General features: G+C 38.5%; 1 protein-coding gene across 3 annotated transcripts in view; it reads right to left on the reverse strand.

Moving 5' to 3' along the window:
• Nucleotides 1–20,745, reverse strand: part of LOC131029898 (inner membrane protein PPF-1, chloroplastic) — a 216,747-nt gene that overhangs the window by 87,044 nt on the left and 108,958 nt on the right. The window lies entirely within an intron of this gene.

The following is a 20,745-nucleotide window of genomic DNA, read 5'->3' on the forward strand; positions in this document are numbered from 1 at the left end:
CAAATTACCAATCACCCTGATAAGCATTTATAACTTGACCTGCCTACCACGAATGAGATTTCCAGCTGTTGGCACTTATCAGGTAGGCACATTGCAAGCCTACAATAGGCAGAAAAAAAAAATTACCCACAAAAAGAATGCACGGATACATAACTCAAGAGATCATGTAAACTTTGAAGAGACCCGGACAAGATATGATGCCCATTGTTTGTTGTTATGCAAGATCCTACTATCATCGTTCCATCAATATGAAAAAATAATTTATCAGAAATACCTTTATACATTCCACTAGAAAGCCAAATAGAGGGTGTGTCTCACACGTCATGTTTGCAATCTGTATTTATTTTATTTAGCATTTCAGACTTTTCTTCTCAACATACTGAGCAATTTAAGAAATCTGACAAAGCCATTTTAATGGCAATGTAAAAAAATGAGAATATATTTTTTCTTTACAACAATACACATCCTAATGTCACAGTAATAATATACATAATTCTTTCTCCAATCCAAGACCAAGACAAAAAGGAAAAAAAATGATATATTTACTAAACTGAGCTCCAACATAACCAAATAATTGCATTTCTCTCCTTCCCATGTTTTTTTAACTTTCATGACATTCAAATATACAAAACATTTCTATAAATGAAAATCAAATCAAACAAGCTAGCATGGAACTTGTAATGTCCCATTTTATTCTTTAAGGCAAAAATGGTGCAAAAGAAATTAAAATTAATTATTTAATATATTTACCTTAAAATGAATGAAAAGGTAAATTTATTGGTAATTAATTAGCATAACTTTAGTCAAAAAGAATAATTAGAGTCCCTCACAAAAAACTGTGTTCTATTCACCTTAAAATGAATGAAAAGGTAAATTTATTGGTAATTAATTATCATAACTTTAGTCAAAAAGAATAATTAGAGTCACTCACAAAAAACTGTGCGAGAACAGTTTGCAACTGAAAAAAAAACTATATTATTGTTCTTGGAAATGATTGGATTTTATAATTTTCTTCTATTGATTTGAGAGGTTGCTCAAATTTATTCCTCGGGATTGGAGCATGGGAAAATATCATCTCCGATAGTGAGATTATCTGTCCTAGATGATCTTAGAGGAGTCAGGTAGGCTTCTCAGATGGAATCATTGGTTGTAGTTATGCAAGAAAGAATATGCCAGATATATTGAATAGGTTTTTGCAATAAAGGTGTTCTCAGAAATGAAGAGGTAATTACGCTGTTTCAGAATAAGGTTTATTAGCAGATTGGAGATTTATTGTTCTGTCTGAAAGTAGAACGCATATATTGCTGTAGAAGCTTTTTTACTCTGCAATAAAATATTATATTTCATATTGGGTGGATATTATTGCAAAAGTTTGATTTATTAAATTTATTTGAGATTGGGGTTCCATCGGGCAAAATATGAAGAGACATTCCTATAATGCAATCCATCATTCCATTCTACAGATGTGAGGTTTCTCTGGTCTAAAAGCAATCAATCTGTAAAGAGGATAATATCTGAATCGAGAACAACTGATTTAATAATTGCTTGAAGTTAAAGAAGTTGGTTTGGGTGTAACTCGAAGACAAATGTGTAAAGACCGCTCCTTCATAACTCTTGTCGCAACACTGCAAGAAGTGAACATTTTGATTATTGGTGTGCATGCATCGAGGTCTTATTTCCTTAGGGGACAGATTACTTGTGGCCGAAGCTTTTATATTGCATAAGGATTGTCTAGATCGAGGGGATGATTCTTCCCATAAAAAAAGTTATTGAGGACTTAAAATCTAGAATATTGAAGGAATGGTAGTGTCAGAAGATCAGCTTTACCAAATCATTTTTTAACGTGGAGACACATGTCTATTCAACTTCACGGGAACCTTTCATCCACAGTTCTCTCATTCATTTGCCGTGGGACTTCTACACTCCCCACAAAGAGCCAGTGCATATCTGAAGACCTTTTTAGTGAAACAGCTTCTTTAATACCACAGGTATGTCTGTGGATGAAGATTTAAACGTTGCTGCTGAGCATTGAAATATATTGACCGTTAGAAGATTATTGAAGCAGTGGATGTGTTGGTTACTTGGTTCTACTGGAGCTGAAGTATTCAAATTGGAATTTTACCTTGGGCCGTGGACTTCCTCATTGGAATATAGTTCCTGGGGCTTCAACATTGTATAACATTATATACAATCTATTTGTGCCTATGCATCACAAATTTCTTACTTCCAATCATGTATTGTTTCATACTGCCAAAGTAACTGGGCTTATTTAAATCAGTTAGTGCAATTTCTCATGTATCTCAGTTGCAGTTGTTGAAAAACTGTCTATTTCCATTGCTCAATAAATAAATGAATTCTCATTATTTCTAATAAATCTGTATACAAACACAACAAACCTCTATTTCTTCTTGCAAAAATAAAACCACTAGCAAACAAACCATTTGACAAAATAACAGAGGGAAGAAAGTTAATCATTGTGGACAAGATTCCAGCTGGGGACTTTACAGTGGTAACAGAGCTGGTGAACCTGCCAGCGTGTGAATCCCATGAGCGATAGGGAAAGAAGGTATTATAACAAAGAATATAAGAAACAGGTTAAAAAGCCTCAAGTATTTTTGAGCATTCATCAGGATGATAATAGTGCAAACAATTCTAAAACTTGAATTAAAAAAAACAATACAAGCATGCGTGATGGGGCAGCCAAAGATGTAGGTGACGAGAGATTCTTGAACTTGTTAGATCCTCTCGTTAGAGGGCAACAGGCAGCAGAACAGAGAGCCCAACAAACAGATCAACATTTATCTTTCTTAACTGAAATTATGGCCAGGCAAATGGGTATTAATGTTGGTGGGAATAATACCAACAATATCGGGGGTAACAATGGTAATGGTGAAAACTCAATCAACAATAGGAATCCCTATCAGCATGCCTCGGCATCCGGATCTAGACATATGATGCCTCTCTTTCCTCCCAGGGTTGAGCCTCAAGAAGGAAATGCATCGACAATGATTGAACTACAGGATCGATTTAGACAGGATTGAGTTGATGCAAGGTTGCAACAGGATATGTCCCTCAAGGACTGCATGGACCTCAAGATGAGACATTTGTTAAACAGGGGCAATAGAGATCACAATAATGATTTCAGGAGGAAAATCGGTAAGCTTAGTTTACCTCTCTTTTATGATTCAGGGAAGATGATGGTATGTGCTTCAGTTCAGAAGGTGAACACATACTTCCAACTTAACCCAATGCCAGAATACGAAGCCATCAAAAATGCTAGCATACACCAAGATGAATGTCATGCTCCCTGGGTTGCAGCAAATTTAAAACCCTAACCACAACAATCTCAAAACCTAGTCGCATACTTATATAAATAAGCATGAGTAATCAAATAGATGCAAGGGGCCAACCCATATTAAAGATAATTAAAATTTATGTGAGCAGTTAAAAGGAGGGCCGACTCATACCAAGATGAATAAAATTAGATTGTTGGCCAACCTGCCTATATGTAGTGCCACCCTTGGAAAGAAAAAAATTAAATTAAATACATGTATTTATAAACAAGGCCGGCCCTTAGAAAGGTCACCTCATTTGGGCTAAGGGGTATTTGAACAGGTATATATACAAGTTGTGTGAGGAATAAAGGTATAACCATCCTCAACTATTATAGAAGCAGTGCAGATCAGCCAAAGGCAGAAATAGCAAGACAGAATAGGAAATATATATATATATATATAACCTGCACTTAGCAAGGAAGATTTAATCAGAAAGAAGAAGATCGAACCAATCAGTATCAAAGAACAAAGATTGCTTCAGACCACCCGCAGCCCTCAACAATAGTCCAACAACTCAACAACCATTGTAATGACAAGGCATCAAAGAAGAAAGATCAGAATTCGATAAAAGAAAGGAATTACAGTCTCAGCATTATTAAGTTAAGACAGTAATCTATATACAGATCTGAGTATTTTGGATCTACAACAAGGATAAGAATTGGACCTGATAAGAGTCGCAGACTTAGAAGATATATATTTAACAGCAGCTAAATATTTATCAAATATTGTGGCTCTAAATCAAGGTGTTAATCCATACCTCATTTAGGAATTCTAGGGCAAATTAAGTTAAGTCCTGATATGGGGCATTACAACGGAGTTGCTCATGAGTGGTGGCACCACGGCATGGTTACCATGGGCCATGATCAGATCATGTCCCATACTGATTTAACAGAGAGACTTATAGAGTGGTTCGAAAAGAAAGATACTGAACTCCATTTCAAGGAATTGGCACAGTTGAAGCAACGGGGTTCTATAAGTATAGACAACTACATTGCTGATTTTCAGAGACTTTGTGTTAGTTAGACATTTTCGAGAGGAGGTTAATTGTCTTATTCTTGGACGGTTTGATGGATCCAATTAGAGGCTGGATCAAAGCCCTTAGTCCTCGCCAACTTCAGGATGCAGTCAAGAAAGCTAGGGCCATGGATTCTTCTACTTGAAAAGGCAAAAATTCATCAAGAGGATTCCCAATCAAGAATGAGAAGCAAGATGACAAGACAGATATGAGAACTCCAAATCTGCCTAAATCAACACAACCAAAGTTGAAATTTGAATTGAGAAGTGAATTGGGGAGGTTTTGTTTCACTTGCCAAGAACCATGGGAACCTGGTCATAGCTATCGTGTGAAAGGCAAAGCATGCTACATTTAGATCACCTCTGATGTAGGGGACAAGGTGACAGATACTAGCTCGGAGAGCGAACATGAGGAGGCACACCGTATCATTGCTTGCTTATCAAGAGGCTCTACACATGTTATCCAATCCAAACTGAAACAAAATAATAAACATTCCATGTTGTTCTCCAATACCAAAGTCCTTATAATAAATTATTCATTTACTTTCCCGCACCATTATTGATTAGTAATTTTAATTGAAGTCACTAATTATTTAACACTATTTTAATTAAACTTTGAATCATAATATTAAATAATTTAATCCTCCTCAAATACTTTTGAGCCTAGGAAAACTTAACTAATATAAAATTTCCCAAACCGGTCAAAAATTTGACATTACAAAGTGACCATAAGTCATAGTTTAGGTGGCTACAGTTCATAGTTCAGGCAATCTGTACAACACTCAAATGGAGAATTGACACTTGAGAATCAATATATTTTGCTACATGGCAGTTGGCTTGGTTGGCCCGAACTATTTATCTAGGCCTAAGTTGTCGGTTCGAGTTCGGGCACCGGTTCGGCAAAATTTTGAAAAGGGGTTTGGGTTCATTTTGGGTTTGTTAGTACAAAAATAATATATACATACATATATATATATATATATATATATATGCAGCCTAGAAGCATGAATTAAGATTAGAATGTTACATAGCATTATATAAACAACAAAACCACCATAAACTTGAAATCATAGCATCATATACATCAAGTTCAATATCAAAATAATAATATCAAGTTCTCATAAAATAATCAGGCACGTAAATGCAAATGATGTTCTCATATTATGAAAGAAGATGCATGGCATGTTCTGATCGAAAGCACTATATCAGTTATTTATATAGTATGCATCTTAGGCATCAACTAGCAGGCCGATGCAATTGATCATGAAGTATGAGTTTGCTTGAGTTTGGGCATCATGCTAGATGGGCTCTTGGCAAGCATTGAACTTCTTATTCAAGCTTGATAGAATGCACAATTTGACCTATTGTGATTTGAAGGCCTAGTTGCAGCTGTACAAAATGCAACCAAGTTTTGGGGAAAAGTTGTTGCAACAAATTTAAGAATGACTGCATGCTTGAAATATGATGACATGCTGGAAACCTTGTGCAGAAGGATTGGGACAAATTGTTACCCTAGTTTGTCATTGATGTTAAATGAACATTCAGTTTGGATGTATTAATCAGTTTATGAATAGTCATAGAAAACATATGCCAGCAATACCTGATCTTGTTGATTGGATATAAGCCAATAGCATAGTCGGTTTTCAAACCATAGTATTGAGTTTGTGAATTTTGATGAGATACGATCTGCATATTTAAATCTTTGAAATAACTTGTATCGGGCTGTACAGAAGATCACAACTTCGTTTGTGGTATGTGATCAGATCTTTGTCTTTGATTAAAATCTGTGAATAGGTTCAGATTGGATAAACAGAAAGTGTTAGATCAGAATTAATGTTTCAAAAAATCACAGCAAATGGTTGATATGTTTGTGTAAAACATTACCACGTACAGCAGATGGCCATGAAGATGGCGTGATTCCTTGATCGATTTTTTCTTGTCAACAATATACAGAAGAATATCATCGTCTTTATCATGTTGTAATCAGATTTTTCGAAACTTAGACAATCTCAGATATTATATTTGTGATCAATGAATTAATAATGGATACCATTCATTACTTCTACCAGCATAGAACAATTATAAAAAGCCACTACAATGGGAGAATGAAAAGCCACGATGAAATGAAAGTTGAAAGTAGTTGGTATTAAAAAAATGTAATGTTCTATAATGGTCATCTTGTTTAGTTTAGTTAGTTTCTATTTTCATCTTCAATTCACAACTGTTTCATTTAGAAACATCATCTTTCTAAATCTATTGAAAGAGCCTATGTCTCCTTTGTTTAATAACATTGATTTACCATAACATGGTATCAAAGCGGGGTAGATGGGATTTCATAAAATTTGGCAATTTTTTCCTCAAAAATTTGTAGCCTCTTCTGATCTGGAATTTTTTCCAGAAATTTGTTCTTCAATATTTTATGAAAATAAAAAATTCGTTGGAGGCATTTTTCTGAAATCGTTCGAGCTTTCTTCTGATTTTCGTGGGTTTTGTCTTCTGCAAAATCACGTTTCTGCATGTTCGATCAATTGTGCACATTTTGTGTTTTTCGGCCCTCACGAGGCCCACGCATCTCTATGCCCGTGATTCATCTTGTTTTCGAAGCGCCATTTTGTGTGCTCGTGTTTCTCAAAAATTGTGGATAGGTTTTCTGATTTTTCTCCACAAAAAATCATTGAGGATATTGCTGCTTTTTGGATTTTCTAATTGTCCCTAAGAAAAAAAAAATAGTGTTGGTTTTTTTTTTAATTTTCCACAAAAAAATTAACTGATGGTTTTTATATTTTTTTAATAAAAAAAATTAATTCTAGGTTTTTATTATTTCTTGTCCTTAAAAAACAATTATATGTTGGGTTTTTATAATTTTTTCCTAAAAAATTATATCTGGGTTCCTAATTTTTAATATTTTTCAGACAAAAAATCATGCGAAGGTTTTTATAAAAACAAATTACTCAAAAATTATCTGATAGGTTTTCACGATTTTTCCTCAAAAATTGTTTGTAGGCTTTCCCAATTTTCTCCTCAACAATTGTTTGTGGGTTTTCACGATTTTTTTTCTGTAACAATTGTTTGTTGGGTTTTGATCGTTTTTTCTCCTCAAAAATTGTGTATCATCTGTAATTCGCAATTTTCGCGTGGAATTTTGTTATTTTGGATTTTACCGTTTTTTTCCATAAAAACGATCATTTGTAACCTCAAATTTCAGGGTTTGGCGATTTTTTCTTAAAAAATTGTGGTTTCTTGCAATTGTTCTAGATCACACCTAGAGTTGCTAGAGCAACAGTATGCACAAGGGTTAGCCGATTTATCGTCAACATCGTGGTTTCAGTTTGAGAAGTTGTTCTCGGTGTCTCTGGTTACATAAAGGGGCAGTTTTTTGTTTTCCCAACATCAAGTTGGAAGGTTTCTGGTTCTCTTGATCTTAAACATTTTGCAAATCCAGGGAGGGTCTCGGCAGCAACAGAGTGTTCTGAAGAGAAGGGGCAGCCTTCTTTGTGTTAGTGATCAGAAGACCTGATGATTGTCTTCTGTAGGGTTGTTAGGACAATGACCATAAGGGAGGGTATTAAAATAATGTAATGTTCTATAATGGTCATCTTGTTTAGTTTAGTTAGTTTCTATTTTCGTCTCCAATTCACGATTTTTTCATTTAGAAACACCATCTTTGTAAATCTATTTAAGGAGCCTTCGCCTCCTTTGTTTAATAACAATAATATACCATAACAGTTGGTAGTTAGTTGGAAGTGATTGCTAGTTTGAGTTGTTAGTTCTAACCACTTAAAACTTCCTAACTATATCCAATTTGTTGCATCTTCTATATAAGGATTTTCATTCAATGATGTGAGAAGGTAATGTAGATGAAAACGGTGATAGAAAAGGATTCCAAAGAAAATATTCTAGAGTGAATGTATGGCATATATGTGATGATTGAATGTTCTTTCATGACCATGGAAAAGAAATCAGTACTGTGTACACAAAATAAAGCATTCAGAACAGTTCCATGAAGATTGAAGATTGACATACTTCTAAGAGGAAAGAAGGTGATTTTTACGAGTGATTGGCAGGTATAACAGTGATATTTTTCTCTCAGATTTGTTTAAACAGTGATCTAATTATGGATATCTATGTTAACAAGAAAAGTCTGACATTATTTTATCAAGTGATCATATTCTGACATACCCGTCAAGTAATTTATGTAACAGCAAAGATACTTGCAGATTATTTTCAGATTACATTCAGTTTGCAAAGACATTGAATTAGATAAAACAGAATGTAAATATTTCATCACAGAAATTGTAACCAGTTGTAATCAGTTGTACTAAATCTTAGAGTTGGTGCTCTGAGAAATCTGACTTGGTGCTCAGATCATTGAATTGTACCTTTGATTGAGTTGGTGCTCATATAGATAGGAGTTTGGCGACTCCTTAGGGTTAGTGCCCTTAAACTTTGTAATTGACGTTTCAATTGTGAGACTGGATTAGGACAGTAGATCCTAGCAGCATTCTCACCGTGGTTTTCCCATCTTGGGTTTCCACGTAAATCTTGTGCATTGTCTTTATTGTGGATCTCTTTTGTTTTTCAGATTGAAACTCTTTAAAAGTTTAAGTTGTTTGAGAATTAATTAGATAAGGATTGAAGTTTTATTAACTACTGATTCACCCCCCACCCTCCTCTCAGTAGTAGACCTATGTTCTACACAAATGTCAACTGCTTGGATGATCTAAGCAGGATCATTGGGCAAAAATATGAGTTCCTTTTACAAAGTGACACTGGATTTTTTCTGCTAAAATTGACCATAGGTGTCCTCTGATCTTTTATGTTTCTAGTGTCAAACTCCTAGTCTAAATCTAGTTTTTTGTGTCTTCTATGTTTGCAATAGTAAAATCTGAGGACACTACTCGCAAACTAAAATCCTCTCCATGATTTGAATGTCTCCATAGTAGTTGGCTGAGAAATTCAATGGATAACAAAAATGGAGTTTGTGTTTTAAAAGTGACTTTTAGGTTTTTGCTCCTTTTTTTCAAGTCATAGATGTCAAAATTTTATTAAATTTTGCAAAAAAAAAGGTAAATTTGGGTGCCCAGGCATCCAGGTTCACCTTGGGTTTGCCCAAGCACAAACCCTGGTTGGACCCACAGGCATACCGGACCAGGACCCAAACCCGAACCGAACTGGACCAGTACCAGGCCCTCAAACCTATGAACCTTGCAACTTAGATCTAGGCCTATGTACACATGCACTCACTATTATAGTTCAGTCAACACCCTAAACGTTTAGAGTTCAATGAAAAGGCCTATCTAAACATTTGAGATTTGGTTGAACTAGAAAAGGAGAGGTTTGGTTAAATAAACCGAGGTTTGGTCAAATAATCATGCTTTGCTCTGATAATGGATGCAGTAGAGAATATTCAATCATAATCACCCTAAGGTAGGGAGATAGGCACCGTTCACCCCACCCCCATTCGAGATTGATTCCCTTCAACTTACCCACCCCACCCCCCCCCCCCGGCTATAGTCCTTCCCACACAAGAATTATAAATGAGGGAGGTTATTGCCCCACATTTTAAGGGGCAATCAATTCTGGAACATGTAAATTCCCACCAATTATTGCCAAGCGAGGGGGAACTATAGGGTGCCTAGGAGGGAAGTTTAGTTGGTTATCCTCCCACCCACCACTAGATTTTGGATTAGACTTCTTGGTCTTGGAGGGAGACTCACTTAACCACGTGGATTATGTCTTATGATTTGACTTACCTTGTGTTTAGGTTTACACTTACCATTGGAAGACTAAGCATAAAATGCTTGACTTCTGCAAATAGGGAGGACATCTAATTGGGCAAGTTTAGATTGTTCCCTAGTAATATGCTTGCAAAATATCTCAAAAGTAGGAATCTTAAAATCAATGCCTAAAACATCTAAGGCGCAATATAAAGTAGAAGAAAAAATCTAAACGGACCCTTTGGCTTCGATAAAATTAGAAAGATGTGATCTTAGTCTATTGTTACCCCTACCACAACCCTTTAACTATGACAATAGAGACTTGAATTTTGCAAAAAAAACTCAATGAAGGTTTGAGAATCAAGTGCAAGAGAAGACAAGTGTGCTTCTAAGTATGGTGTTGAAATTCATTAACCTTTCCAGACAACTTGTGAAACCTATCCCAATCATGATGTGCTTTGATAACAATCCATAATATGATAGAATAAACTACCGAAAGCATGCAATCTAATAAGTCCTACCGATTCATCAAGTTTTTTTTAAATAGACAAATTTCTCATATTCCTTTGTGAATTATGTTGTTGTGTCAAACAACGTTTCACACAAACCCTAAGATTGTATCAGTTCTTTAATCTTCATTTTCCATGTATGATAATTATGTTTAGTCATTGCTCCTTAACACACCTGGACTCAATGAGTCCTGAGTCGGGCGACCCTGGGTGAGTCTGATGGGCCCAGACTCAGGCTCGTCCATGTCTAGAGTGACTCGCTGAGACTCAAGACTCACGAACTCAGATTGGACCCGATGAGCCTCGATGCCCGGACTTGGCCAAATTTGAACTTTTTTAAAAAAGAATCTCAAAAAAAACATTTTTTAGCATTTTTTCAAAAAAAAAATTGCATCCAAAAACCCTCAATGTCCCTAAAAGCATCATTTCACCCGATACAAAGATCATTTTTCTCTCTTCACTCTCTCTTTTCTATCGTTGGGTTTTTATCACATCTAAGACCTTGTGCACCTTATCATTGCTACCCTTCAAACCCATTAGCATCTTGTTGTGCGTTGCACACGCCCCCTGTCGGCGACAGGGTCCCCCTTTCCAGTTTTGAGTTTTTTTTTTATCGTCATCCCGAGAATCGAAGCAGAGTTTCTCGTGTCTCCTCGAGCGAGTTCGTGATCAGTTCGTAAGCTGATCGACGTTGGAGTAATGAACCAATGAGTCCTCTTGACTGATCTAGCTTTCGGGCGTAAATACCGAAAGTTTGTTCCAAAATTTCAAAGCTTAACGTGATGCAAACATTTTTCGGACTCCAGGTCCGAACTTGGCGAAAGTCAAGTTGAGGTAAAAGGGAAACGTTATGCGCTCCCCCTTTTGGATGTAAGCGTCCGAAGGTGAAAATTCAAAATTTGAAAGCATAAGGTGGCAATCGCATTCCGGACCCTAGGTCCGAAATTTCCAAAAAGTTAAAGTTTCAAAACATAACACTGCCCAGCCATTTCGGACCTTAGGTCCGAACTTCAGTGAAAGTTAAGTTTTAAAGCATATAGGCGAATAGCCATTTCGGACCCCAAGCTCCGAATTTCAACCAAGGGCGAAAGGTAAGTTTTTAAAAAAACGCATATCAAACACACTTCGGACCCTAAGCTCCGAAAAGGGCGAAGTTAAAGTTTTAAAAACATACGAAATGCATACTTCGGACCCTAAGCTCCGAAAAGGGCGAAGTTAAAGTTTTTAAAAGCAACATCAAAAACAACGTTTCGGACCCCCGCGTCCGAATGACCAAGGGCGAAGGGTTGTGTTTTAAAAGCAACATCAAAAACAACGTTTCGGACCCCCACGTCCGAATGACCAAGGGCGAAAGGTAAGTTTTTAAAAAAACGCATATCAAACACACTTCGGACCCTAAGCTCCGAAAAGGGCGAAGTTAAAGTTTTTAAAACATATCAAATGGCGCATGCCTACTTCGGACCCCCGCGTCCGAATGAAGAGGGCAAAGTGTAAGTTTTTAAAAGCAAACAGCATCGAAAAACGTACTTCGGACCCTAAGCTCCGAAAAGGGTGAAGTGTAAGTTTTTAAAACATATCGAAATGCATACTTCGGACCCTAAGCTCCGAAAAGGGCGAAGTTAAAGTTTTTAAAACATATCAAATGGCGCATGCCTACTTCGGACCCCCGCGTCCGAATGAAGAGGGCGAAGTGTAAGTTTTTAAAAGCAAACAACATCAAAATGCATACTTCGGACCCTAAGCTCCGAAAAGGGCGAAGTGTAAGTTTTTAAAACATATCGAAATGCATACTTCGGACCCTAAGCTCCGAAAAGGGCGAAGAGTAAGTTTTTAAAACATATCGAAATGCATACTTCGGACCCTAAGCTCCGAAAAAGAAAGTGTAGTGTTTCAAAAGCAACATCAAAAACGCACTTCGGACCCCCGCGTCCGAGTGACCAAGGGCAAAGTGTTGGGTTTCAAAAACAACATTGAAATGCATACTTCGGACCCCCGCGTCCGAATGACAAAGACAGTATAAGCTTTTAAAACAACATCGAAATGCATGCTTCAGACCCCCGCGTCCGAATGAAAAGGGAGTGTTAAGGCTTTAAAAGCAACCATATCAAACACGCATACTTCGGACCCCTGCGTTCGAGCTTCAACAAGGTCGGGCAAACCACGTTTCGGACCCTAAGCGTCCGAAATTCCAAGGTGAAAGTTTAAAAACGAAGTCCAAAAAGCAAGCAAAACATTAAACGCAGAAGGCACAGTGTGTAACGCGGAGGTCAGGACGAGCACACCCGCGAAGGTTAGATTCGAAAACCTCCAATTCAAAATTCGAAAGGAACTCTTAAATCCGAAAGCAAGGAGGTAAGACACTGCATCATCCTCCCATCGACCATTTAAAATTCAGGTTGCTAGGCACAGAACCATGTGAAATTGATAAATCCTCTTTCATCTTCCAAACTGCAAAAATTTAAACAGGAAGGATAACCGTTGGGATTCAAATTTTGCAGGATCATCCGCTCGCCCCGCCGCAAGGTCGAGCAATCACCCATCATTCGCTCCGATCAGGTAAGTACGCCTTATCGCGTACGGTCATTTAAAATGTGTGGATCAAATATGCAAATACGCAAAATTTGAAATGCTTAGAGTCTGCATCTCCATCATTCGAGCATCCAAAATTTAGGACTTATTCCCGGAGTTTGGCCGAAAACTGCATCTCTTTTCAAAATTCTCATGTTTTGTCTTTGTTAAAATTAATCAAAAAATTCGAAAGTGAGAACGCTTAGTCATAAATCTTCAGGAATATGATGCTGTTGAAGTTAATCAGATTGTTAGCCCAGAATGATATTTAAACGAATCTCGGTCTGTTGAAACACTTCTGTTATTATCTAACCCGCATCGTCATTCTCGTATCACCTTGTAATCCGTGTCTGGCTGTGCAGGATAAATGCCTAAATCAGCGGCAGAATCATCAAGAACACCCGCTGCAGCAGAAACCTCACGAGCATCCAAATCAGACGTCCCACGGAAAGTTGAAAGAATGAAGTATCAGTATCAGAGAGGAGGGTTAAGAGAGTCAAAGGTCCAGAGCATCTGGGACAACATTGGTGACACCGACCTTGGCCATATTGATATTCAGGATTTCAGGGATCGGGTCTTCTCACCCAATGCATATGGCAGGCCTAGGCAAATGCTAGAAAGTGGCATCGCCCAAGCAGCAGGTTTTCCTCCAGCAATCCAGAACTATGAATTAGTAGTGGAAGCTGCTCGGCATTATGAGCCAAAGTCCAGATTAGTGCTTCTGGAAGATATCACTATTGCCGACTTCTCCCCTGAGGCTATCGGTGATGCATTTGATATCCCCTTTCCAAATAATCCCATAGCTACAACAATGGACGAGGCACAGGGGGCGTATGATATGAACCCAGCCCGATGCAGGGCATTGATTAACGAAGAATGGTTCAAAGAGAAAAGGCCTTCAAGCACCAGGATTGTGAAAAAGACCCCCAAAAGTGACTTTCATAATGAACATGGCGATATGGTCACCTTACTTAGCCGAGTCATGGGACTTCCTAAGTCCAACTACTTTGAAGAATGGATGTTCTATTTTACAGAACAGGTCTTTACCGGAAAGTCTAAGTTTGACTGGGCCCAGATCATAAGTGATAACATCCACGCTCAGCTGATTGAGCTTGAGACAAAGAAGTATTTCACCATGACCTCCTATTTGGTCTATATGTTCGCAAAGAACCAGCCACTGCCAGGATTAATAATGAAAGGTGAGATCGGGAATGGGCCTGGTCAGGTAAAAGTTTATGATTGCTACCCGCAGCTGCACTACCAGGATATAGCTCAAAGGGAAAAGAGCAGCCCGGCTTACGCGGTTGGACAGTACGAACGTGTCAACGACGCCTTCACAATGCGCCTAGTCAGGCTAATGCAGGGAGGGTTACACATAAGGCTCTCGGAGCAAGCTACCATTTTAGTGCAGAGGTATGGGGCCTGGTTTATTCAGTTCCCAAGATTCTCCTACATCCGAATTGCTGGCTTTGAAGGTGCCCCCCTTCGACTTCCGCGGTACCCAACCGATAAAGTAGTCCTCATGGAGGTGGCAAGACAATCACGCCCTGCCGGCATATTATTACGAGAAAGCAAGCAGGCTGGATTCGCATTTCCAATGATCATAGACAACCATGATGTCCAATTGAGAACTCCCACCCTAGCAGAAGAGTCCCTTGCAGAGCTAGCCTCTTATGGCCTACAAGAACATTTCCCAAGAAAATGTTTTGATCATGACAATTTGGCGAAGAGAGCTTACGGTAGGCGCTACAGAGCAAAGGAGTCAATTGAAGATTACTGGAAAAATTGCTCCGATGACTACGAAGTCAGGCGACGGGAATATTCTAGATTGAGTGTGCAGCAAATGCGACTCTTTGAGTACCGTCGGGTCCCGGATCAGCTCACAAACTCGGGGAACTGTCTCCAAGTCCGGGAATTCGAAGCAATAAGGCATCTCTTGCCAGGCGTTGATTGGTCTCAAGACCCAATCACGGATTTCGAAGCAGTCATGGCAGCCCCGGCAAGATACACAGATCAATGGTTACAACACCAGATCGAGAGGCTAGTCCATGAAGGGGTCCAGTTTACTTACCATCTGATGGGCAATTTCGACTCTCAGTCTTCCGAAGATGAAAGGACATCAGCTGAAAAACCAGAGAAAAGGAAGAAAGCTAAGGCTTGCAAAGGGACTCGGACGTCCAAAAGAACAAGAAGGGAGAAGATTCCCATAAGAAGGCCAGAGACCACTTCATCTTCAAAGGACCCCAGTTCATCCGACGACGCCATAGATTTGGATTGCATACCTGCTCCGCCTTCCCAGAGCGACATAGAGGCATTCCAAGCCAATGATCCTCCTGCTCCAGATATGCCGGACACCGAGCAAAAGGGCCCCAATCCGACTAAGCCGGGTGACCAGATAGAGGAAGGAGAAATCCCATCCACCCAGGGGATCGAAGTGCATGAACCTACCCAGCAGAGCCGCCATGAATTACTACTCCTCCATGCAGCCAAGGACGACTCAACCGTCGAAGGGGAACAAAGAACAGACGAGATCCATGAGCTCGAGGGAACCAAGGAGCCACCATCACAGGAAAATGTCAGACAATTATTCAGTGAGATAGGGGAGAACTCAGATGCAAACAAGGAGCTTCCTCCTTCTTCCACCCCTCCGATGGCGGGACAGCTGTTAATTTGTGATCAGCCAGTTGGAAGCATGGGAGCACAAGGTGCTAACCTAACCCTATCCTCAACCCAGACAGTGCCTCAAGAGTGGCTGATCGCCAGAGCTCAGCGCAGGGCCGCCACCAAGGCGCCCATCAACCTTGAAGACATCTTCTCACGAATGGATCAAACAAAAGCAAAAGGGAAGAAGAAACCGAGACCATACTCTAAGATAACCAAGGATGGGCAAAGGAACCGCACTCTTCATATTGCTACCCCGCCCGTAAACAAGCCAGCAGATCAAATAACCCTGGCAGATTATAGCATTACAACTGTCCCCATCGGACGAGCTACAAAAGAGCAAGAAAAGGAAGAATTTAAGGACTCAGTGCAGAACATACTCAGACAGCTCGAGGAAATCACGGCTGAAAAGGACATGTATCGGGCCCGTGCTGAACAAGCCGAGGGATACATCGATAAGCTCCTACGGCCACTACACAACCCCTCTGAATCCCATATTCCCCCAATGGCATTGGCGCAAAGGACCACAACTGAATTCGAAGGAATCCGGGATACCGCAAAGGCCGTTAAGGAATGGGTGCAAGACATCAAGAAAAAGGGAGAACAGATCCTCAAAGAAGTAAAAGAAATGGCTCTCCATCGAGAGCTCCCTCTAGTCAGGCTGTTGGAAGTAAAGAGAGAATCCCTTCACATGCATGAAGTAGCGGCCTCTACCCTTCCCCTCCTAAGAGCTCTTTTCTGGACACATACACAGATTCCCACACTGCCTGACATCCTGAATCCCCATAGCATCAGTGTTCTCAAGGAATGGTACTGGACCGTCACCATGAAGAACGACGCCCAGGAAATTATTGACAAAGAAAATGACGCATGTGAGGCAATTCTGGGGAGCATGCAAGAACTAGGCAAGACCATCCTCCGATCAATGGTTTCGGGGTGGATAAATGACCTGTCCGACAGTGTAATCCGGCCGGATTGGGAGGAAAGATTGGGAGCAGATAAGGTTTCTTATTCCATTGAAGACTTGAGTTTTGCTGGTCAGTTCCATTCAGACATATTGTGCTTCGAGCGTAATCGCTCCAGCTGGAAGGACGGTTTAAGGCACGTGGACCAGTATCTCGAAGGCATGCAATACAAAATTCGCCACCCTCCCATGCCGCCTTTTAATCCCCTCTTCCAATTATGCATCAAGTTTCAGGAATATGTCCGCGAGGAACGAGCAGCAGGTCATGATTTATGGCGAGAGTACCTGCATGGCGAAGACCAGTTTCTGCAAAAGGAATGTGAAACCAGGATAGAGAAAGTAGTTTCTCAAAAATGCCTTTTTCCCTCCAAGTCTTAAAAAGTGCACTTTTGTCCCAAAAAGGTGACAGTTGACTTTTGGTCAACATATTGTAAAGTTTTTTGGTGCACCTCCCTTTTTTGGATTATTTCAAAAGTTGTAATTATCCTTTGGTAGTTATTGCTCCTTTTGGGGTAGTTGTAGATATTTATCCCCCTATTTATGAGTGTGGGTCCCTCTTTTTGTAAGGATGAATCTGGGCCACTAGTTTAGATTAGATCTTGGCCGTTCATCCATTTTTGAAACCTATTTAAGGGGACTGGTTTTCCCTCATTTAGGAGGAAGTTCTTGAATTGTTGCGAAAGCTCTGAAGAAATTTTGCAGGAATTAATACAATGGATTGAAATTACCTTCAAATTTCCTTGTGAGTGCATGGTCTCCTTCTTCATTTAAATTAGAAAGCTTTTAAATTATGTCTGTTCATTTTACACAGCAGTTCTTACCAAGCATCTGATAGAATCTTCACAGTCCATACCATTAGAGGATAGCTGATTGCTTTTTTCCTTTCTGCATGGTTAATCTGGGCTATTTTATGATTCAGTTCGATTATCAAATGTACACATATCATGAATGTAGAAGTTCTAATATTGTATTTGATAATATGAAAATCTGGTTTCTCCTTTGAAGATTGCACTGAGTTTATGCAAACATTGTGTCTGAATGACTGATGATGCTTAATTTGGTTTCCCGGAGGTGTCTGTCTGCTTGGGTAAATCTGTTGTCCTAGTTAACATTTACCATTCTCTTTCTCCCTACCCTTCCTTTCTTTCCTCCCAATCTTATTCCCCTCTTTTTTTAGAAATCTGCAGTCTTGCTAAATCAGCTTCAAATTAACCAACATCACCTGAAAGAAAACCAAAAGAGGTCCCTGGGAATTCGTATATGAAATTACTAATCAAACGTAAGCCCCCTTGTGTTTCCAGCAAAAACACATCAAGCCACTGAGAGATCCCACGGTCAAGACCTGACAAAAGAAACCTTGAGGTTATCCCCATTGATCAAAACGTAGAAAATAGCATTAGGGATTCCCTTATTTCAAGAGAGGGTAGGATACTCAGTGAGTTTATTCTATTCTGCGTTGGCCGTATGGAGTTTGCAGCGATGCGATTTCATCCACGTCAACACATCTCCACTCCCAAACCCCCACTAGTTAGTGGGACCTACCCTAGATGCCTTCATAGGAGGGATGCAAGCTCCTTTGAACCATAGACTTCTAGTTATTGTTTTGATATTTTTTTGGAACATTTGATGTCATGGATTTCATATTCTATGAGTTTTGTATATATTTGACAATATTTAAATATCTAAGTTTGCTATTTCCTTCAACTATAATTTGTGTTTATAATTATGTGATCGATGTATAATTGTGTATGTGATCGAATTAGCTTCTACTTGATGATGTTATTGTGTCTTTAAGGTTTATTTAATAAAGGGTGCATAAACAAGTTTTAAATCCTTAAAAATCTCTAAATTTCTCTAGTTTTTTACTTGATGACTCTGGGTTGAGTTTTTTTCCCAGAGTCCTGAGTCGAGTCACCCTCGCCGAGTTCGTGTCGAGTCCAAGTCTCGTTTCTATGTGTTAAGTTAAAAGATCAAGACCCTACTTCAGACATACATACATACATACAAGCATACACACATACGTCATACGCACATGCATACATATATAATCAAATAGTTTGCCTAATTGAAGTAATAGCCAAGTACATCAACATGTCCAATTTGGGCATCGTGGTAAGATCACAAGTACTTTTCCTTCCCTCTTCACTTCATGAGGATTGGCAATAATATCATATGCTGGTTTTATGATTCAGGAACCACGTAATGGAAAGCTATAAATAGTAGGATGTAACTAAAAATAGATTACCATGAGGTATGCTCTTTTCCTCAAAAATGACAATGATAAATAACTTATGGAAGGCAACTTTGAATGATTTTGATTTCATGACATTTTCCTTTGTTTTGATAAGTTTAGCAAAAAAATTTGATGAAGCTTTCAAAAAATTTGATATTGGATGAACCTTGGTGACTCACATTTGAAACCCTTGATGAAGTACTAAAATATCAATTTGAGGCTTTTACTCTTTATTGAATCCACAACTCTCCACATTTTTCTACTTTGCATTTAATCTCTAAAAACATCCAAATGTGAACACTTCTTTGCATGAAATACAAAACGAAAATCTAGAAATCAGATCGATCAGCAAAAATAGACAATGTATGAGGCCAACTCTAAAGTCCTCCTCCACCACCATTGCAACTAAAAAATCATTCTCATAATATAGTGAGTATATATGTAATGTCCCCTTTTTGTGGCCTTTCCAATATCTTCGAGAACTCCAACTTTCTTGGACAGTGCCAGACTTTTCAAGACAGAATTCAAGCAATGGCACTGAGTTTAGGAATTAAAGGTGAGTCCCATGTGCTTATAGAATGCAATTTCAACTTTCTAGGAGCTCTCCACAGTTCTTGAAGAAGCTTGCTATTTATGGAAAGCACCAACTTTCATAAGGTTCGATTTTCTGAGCACTTCAGAATATTTTGGGCATGATCATAATTCATTTTTGGTCCATTCTAACATTTTAGGAAACTTTGGCTAGAAATGCAAAAAAAATTTAATTATTAAATAACTAAACGTTAAGTTGTCAAATAAGCAAAAGACAACTTATGCTAACTATTTAATTGGAGCATAAAGTCACTTATATGGAGTAAAAAGGATTATTATTTAAAAAAGATTTTACAATATCATTTCCAAAAATTTCATAGGGGGGTTATAAAAGGAATTTGAGGAGACTCATTTGATTCGTTCTTGACATTTGATATTAAATTTGAAACCCCACTTGCAGAGTTAAGTAAATTTCTACCACCTTAGGACAAAAACCCTAACGTGAAGATTGGATTTAAAAGTAAAAGATCTTCCCTAGCCAATACCGTATGATTCGTCCACAGTTATGGTTGTGCTGAAAAGATACAGGTTTGAATTAACTTTTGTGGAACAGAGATTTATATATTTTCAGTTTCATTTATATTTGCAGTAGTTGAAAGGAAGAAATATTCATTATTTGCAAGCAAATATTATCAATTTCTAGGTATATACTGAATAAACAGATAATTGTATGATCACAGAATTTTGATAGATTTCATTATCAATAATTCTGAAAATTATCAGATGTTATTTATAGAGTTGTGTGTGAAGTGGAAATTAAAACCAAAAATCAGATTTTATTGTAATGCTGAGTTTCTTCCCAATCTTACCCTACATGGAGAGAAATTTATTGCGGGCCATACTATATTCAAGGAGGGATGAATTAAGTAAAGGGATTAATCCTAAATGTTTAAGGCTCTAGAATCCTTTTTAAAGCCTAAACACAACCTTGGCGCTTGAAGACAGTCGTACAACTTCCTTGCTTGAACCGTACCATCACCTTCTAATCTGCCATACAAGTCTTAAGGATGGGTGAGCATTAGAAAAGGGAGTCAATGCACTTTATGATGGCTTTTGGATGCCTTTATCCTAACTGCCACATTCTTGAAGGTTAACACTTACTTTTGAAAGTTTTTGCTACTCTATAGGGACTAAACCGGGTGCCATACGACTC

The sequence above is a fragment of the Cryptomeria japonica genome, chromosome 3, assembly GCF_030272615.1.
Source record: "Cryptomeria japonica chromosome 3, Sugi_1.0, whole genome shotgun sequence".
Taxonomy (NCBI): domain Eukaryota; kingdom Viridiplantae; phylum Streptophyta; class Pinopsida; order Cupressales; family Cupressaceae; genus Cryptomeria; species Cryptomeria japonica.